Consider the following 5905-nt stretch of genomic DNA (forward strand, 5'->3'; position numbering starts at 1 on the left):
ATACCTCTCTGCTTGATGTGTTTTTTCTCCATTTTAAAAGTGTTGATCTCTTTCTTAGACACTACATGGTAGCAGAACTATACTTAAGATGTTTTTAGGGTTCCCCAGAATAACTGCCTACCTATCCACTGGTTTAGTGATGGATGTTTTAGAAAACCTTTCAGAAATTGTTTTAAAGGAGTCTGCATATTTTTCTAAAACACCTGATGAATTTTATGTATGCAATTATTCCTCATCTATAACATGGAGTATTATTACACTCATTTCACAAAGTGTCATTGTAAAGATGATGAATATATATATATATATATATATATATATATATATATATGAATATATGTTGATGTGTGTGCACATGTATATACTCATAATTTTTTCCCAAAGTTTTGTAAATGTCTAAATTCAGTCATGGTCTTTTCCTACATTTCTTGTTCCTGGAATGCTTCAAGAATATTTGTTAATTTTGACATATCAATTACTTTTTGCTAGGCTCTTATTATTATAAGCCAATAAATAATATGTGTGTCTGTGTGTATGTGTGGGTTCATGCACATGTGTGTACACACAGAAGGCCAGGTGCTTTCTTCCATTGGGTACCTGTAGGCTTTAGTGAGAAATCATTGTTTTTTAGCAAAAGCAGCATTTAAGTCCCTGTGATATGAGGAGTACTTGAGGTCATTTAGCAGAACTTACCACCATTGACCTATGCACTTATAGAATACATTTTATATAACATGATGGTTTGACTAGGTAACAGAAGAATAAAGTCATTAAAGATGATTTATTTACTTATTTGTACTTATATATAATATACATAAAATTCTACATTTATAATTATTTACACATATAATTACACTTTTATAATTTTGTGTACATATGTATATATACAATATACACACACACACACACACACACACACATATATATATATATATACAATTACACATATAAATATTTAGATTTTGTCTCTAGACTAAGCAGGAATTAGTGTGGGTGTAAGGGCCAGGGAATAATGCAATTGCTAAATTTTTGACTTGAGTAAACCGGAGGTTAATCACACCCCATACTGAGTGAGGCAGAAGGACTACATGAGGCAGGAAAAAGAGTGCTGGTTTTGATGAAGTCCTGTGCATTTTTATCTATAATTCCTGGTAGGTATCTACAGGACATGTGTGAAAATGAAAGCAGAGGGTAGGGAAGAAAGTGAATATTTGGGAAACGGGAATGTGGAAAATACTTCCATGAGACTGAGGGCGAACTAGCTTAAGAGGGAAGATAGAGAAGCACAGGAAGCCTTGCTCTGAGCTGGTCTACCACCTATATTTAGTGATGAAGAGGTGAAGTCTATGAATGAGAAAGAAATTGATGGCATCCAATTAGGAAGATAGAAAGTCAGGGAAATGTAACAACATGGATTTCTGGAAGAGATAATTTTCAAAAAAAAAAAAAAAAAAAAAAACAGGCATGGCCTGTTGTTCTGAAGACCACTCAGAAGTGAACTAGAGGGTGACCAAAGAGGGATGATTGAATTTGGTGTCAAAGTGGTTTCTGATGCTCCCAGTGGGACCAATGTCCCCAGGTAATGGGAATTGAGGCAAATTGAATGTTTTATGTAAGATGAGATGTTGGCACAGCAATGACAACAGCTGGAGATAATTTTTATGGTTTTGGACAATGCAATGAATGGAGACACAGTCAGATGATAACGTTGGTGGTCTCTGAGATGTGGGGAGGAGTTGATTCCAGAAAATGCAATTTAACATTTGTGACTGCAGAAATCTTTGTTCTATGGCCATATTTGCAAGTTATACACTGGATTTTTTCTTTTCAAATTTGGAAGCACAGTAGTGATTCCTGGGAATTGTGAAGGGTGCAGGGTCAGTGCATGGGGTAAATATGGAAGCCAGGTGATTAAATACGATCACTGCATACCATGCATTGGGAAGTACTATACTCAGTTCCATTAACTTGGACAATGAATACATTAATTAAAAAAAATAGAACTGATCATACTCACCCATCACTGAGGTGTAGTTTCTCAACCTTAGGGGAGGAAATTTATATCCTCATGCTTTGTTTCCTGATTGAGAAAAGGGTTATTGGCAGTGACCTATGAAGAGAACTGCATCATGGAGTTTTCTTATTAATCATGATTTTCACAATAAGGCAAATACTGTCCACATATGTACCTTACATGGTGTTTGGTGCTGTGTGTGTTTTCAAAATGTGGTGGTTTAGGAGGCGCTGCGTCTCGCAGCGCCTGTGCGGGCCCACGGGGCTGCGAGAGCCGCACTAGGACACCACGAGCAGTGACTCCCTGCCGCTCCTGGGGGCCATGATGGAGATGCCTACTTAGAAGAGTGACAGCAGCTGGTCTACATGTTTCGGTGCTGAACTAGTTCCTCAGGTATCCTGGCTCTGGAAATTGCTTTGAGAGATTGTATGACTATTAGAGATCCAGGTCTGTCTGCAGAAAGTAAAAATATCTCTCAATATACCTCAGAAACAAAGATGTCCCCATCAAGTCTATACTCACAGCAAGTGCTATTTTCTTCAATACCTTTATCAAAAAATGTGCACAGCTTTTTCAGTGCCTTCTGCACAGAAGAGAATATTGAACAAAGTATTTCATATCTTGATCAGGAATTGACTACTTTTGGTTTTCCTTCATTATATGAAGAATCCAAAAGTAGAGACAAAGAGAAAATTAAATATAGTTGCTGTTTTAAACTGTATGAATGAGCTACTTGTACTTCAGCAGAAGAACCTTCTAGCTCAGGAAGTGATATGGGCCATCTACAGAACTGCTATTCAAAACTTAAGGAACAACTGGAAACCTCCAAGAGGGAAATGATTGGGCTTCAGGAGAGAGAAAGACAATTGCAGTTCAAGAACAGGAATTTGCATCAGCTCCTGAAAAATGAGAAAGATGAGGTACAAAAAGTACAAAATATCATTGCAAGTCGAGTTACTCACTATAATCATGATATGAAGAGAAAAGAGCATGAATATAATAAACTAAAGGAACGTCTGCATCAACTTGTTATGAACAAGAAGGATAAAAAGAACCATGGATGTTTTAAATTATGTGGGGAGAGCTGATGGAAAAAGAGGCTCCTGGAGGACTGGTAAAACAGAAGTCAGGAATGAAGATGAAATGTATAAAATTCTTTTGAATGATTATGAATATCGTCAGAAACAAATCCTAATGGAAAATGCTGAACTTAAGAAGGTTCTTCTGCAAATGAAAAAGGAAATGATTTCTCTTCTTTCTCCCCAAAAAAAGAGATCTAGAGAAAGAGCAGATGATAGCACAGGAACAGTTATCTCTGATGTTGAAGATGCTTGAGAACTAACCAGAGAGAGTATGTGGGACCTTTCCTGTGAAAATGTGAGAGAGCAGTTTACAAACAGCATCCGAAAACAGTGGAGAGTACTGAAAAGTCTTGTAGAAAAACTTGATAACCAAGTTTCAAAGGTACACTTAGAAGGTTTTAATGATGAAGATGTGATATCATGACAAGACCATGAACAAGAAACTGAGAAACTGGAGTTAGAAATTTAGCAATGTAAAGAAATGATTAAAACACAGCAGCAACTTTTACAGCAGCTCGCTACTGCCCATGTGGTGATGATGCCACTTCACTATTATGAGACTGTTATTTGTTGGAAGAAAAAGAACGCCTCAAAGAAGAATGGTCCTTTTTTAAAGAGCAGAAAAAGAATTTTGAGAAAGAAAGATGAAGCATTACAGAGGCTGCTATTCGCCTGGGATTGGAGAGAAAGGCTTTTGAAGAAGAAAGAGCCAGTTGGCTAAAGCAGTAGTTCTTAAATATGACTACATCTGACCGCCAGAACTCAGAAAATGTGAAACTTTTCAGTGCCTTCTCAGGAAGTTCTGAATGGCACAATCTTACAGTGCACTCAAGGACACAGCAAAAGAAGCCTCACAGTGTGTCTAATGGGTCTCCAGTTTGCATGTCTAAACTGACTAAATCTCTTCCTGCTTCACCTTCTACTTCAGACTTTTGCCCAACATGTTCCTGTGTATCTGAACATAGCAGTTCAATCAATGTACTGAATATAACCCCTGAAGAAACTACACCAAATCAGGTTGGAAGAGAATGTACAAATCAGAAGTGGAGTGTGGCGGCATCAAGATCCGGGTCACAGGAAGGTTGCTACAGTGGATGCTCCTTGACCTATACAAATTCTCATGTAGAAAAGATGACTTATCTTAGATGTGTGGATGGGATTTTTTTCATTGACATTCATCAGATTTCACATCTAAGTTGAAACAGGGTATGTCATAAAGTCAGTCATCTCTAATAATTCAGGATGTTCTGAGTTGTTTGTTTGGACTTCCCTGTCTTTCCCCAAAGAGCTGAAATACTAAATCTATTGAAAAGGCTATAAAAGCTTTGGATATATATTTTTAGTAACAGAAATATCTGGTTCCGTGAATAAAGTAATGTATAGATGTTTGGATGGAAACAACAGCACTAGAATAAGTTTCCTCTTTATAGGTATTAAAATAGCACTTTTAGGAAACTGATTATTGTAAATGTTTAATTTTGTCCCAAACATAGTTGGCATTGGAAGTTTAATCTTTACTTGAATGTTTACTGTAGATTTTTAACAAAGCAAGTTCTATATTTATTATGTTTAGTGTGATTTGGAAATTACCTCTTTTATATGTTTTAAATAAAATGAAATTTATGTATGTTTTGTACATAGATATACATGATTATGTTAAGAGGCTATAAGACTTAAAAACTTCTACACAGCCATGAGTATAGTAAAATTTTCAGTTGTATTCTGTTTATAGGTGTGTTAGGACCATTGCCACATTGCATTTAAGGTTTTTTTTTAATCCATATGGGCAATAAATATTCAAAAATCTGTAAAAAAAAGAATGTGGTGGTTTAATAATTTCTGAGGCATTTGGTAGGCAATTGGACAGAGATGAAGTGCCTTGTTGTCAAAGCATGTGAGGGTTACCTGATGGTTACTGAAATCCTTGAGGTGTTACTCTTCATCCATGGACAAAGTGATGTTTGCAGGTTCATCCTTTGGAAAGTTCTTTCTTTACCCCTTTACTACACTCTTCCTAGTGTTCAAATCACTTATTGCCCACCCTGAAAAGTAGAAGTGTAGTAGTGTAGTATCTCCAACTGCAGGAGGAAATGCTCTATACCTGCATAATCTTTCTGAGATTTATTTTGCTCCATTCACTTAATATCTCTATGTAGCTATTTTTAAGAATTTATATTAGTAAACATATTCACTTGATGCTTTCCATAATATTTTACTATTAAACCTATTTATTTCACTCCTTATATTCTTCCATCTTTGGTTCTTCAAAGATCTTTTATATTAGTTTTCATGTTATGTGTTAGACATCCATATTTAGGACATTTTAGGATAGCATCATCCTCCTCCTCCCCCCTCGCCCTCCTTACACTCTTCTCTCCCACTCCTCCTCCTCTTTCCATTTCTTCTCCTGTGTTCAGGCTCATTTTTTATTTACCTGACCAGATCCTAGGATCAGCCATTTCCCCAGGGAAACAAAAAAAAATTTCACTGGTATTTATTAGGGCCAATTGTGGAATTTGTCAGATCTAGTAACAAATGAAAACAGACTCCTTGTTCAAAAAGAAGATAACCTGTGCCATTACAATCATGCAAAATAAATCTATTTCTGTCTTCTATGATATCTTCACATATCATGGTACATTTATTTTGTCCTTTAGTGTCATTCTTATTACAGAAAACCAGCAATTTAAATTATTAGCTATATTTTAAACATTTATAATTAATGATGCAATATAAATTCTAAATGCAAACTTAGGAGCAAGTCATATTTTATAGATTGCACATCCATGTTGAGATGCCTCATATTATT

General features: G+C 35.9%; 1 pseudogene across 1 annotated transcript; it reads left to right on the plus strand.

The window, feature by feature from the left end:
• Positions 1-2719: 2719 nt before the first annotated feature.
• On the plus strand, positions 2720-4529 carry LOC306652089 (afadin- and alpha-actinin-binding protein-like; annotated as a pseudogene). The gene has a single exon. The product of its transcript is annotated as an afadin- and alpha-actinin-binding protein-like (transcript).
• Positions 4530-5905: the final 1376 nt, after the last annotated feature.

The sequence above is a fragment of the Sciurus vulgaris genome (genome assembly GCF_902686455.1).
Source record: "Sciurus vulgaris genome assembly, contig: HiC_scaffold_629_arrow_ctg1, whole genome shotgun sequence".
In the NCBI taxonomy this organism is placed as follows: Eukaryota; Metazoa; Chordata; class Mammalia; order Rodentia; family Sciuridae; genus Sciurus; species Sciurus vulgaris.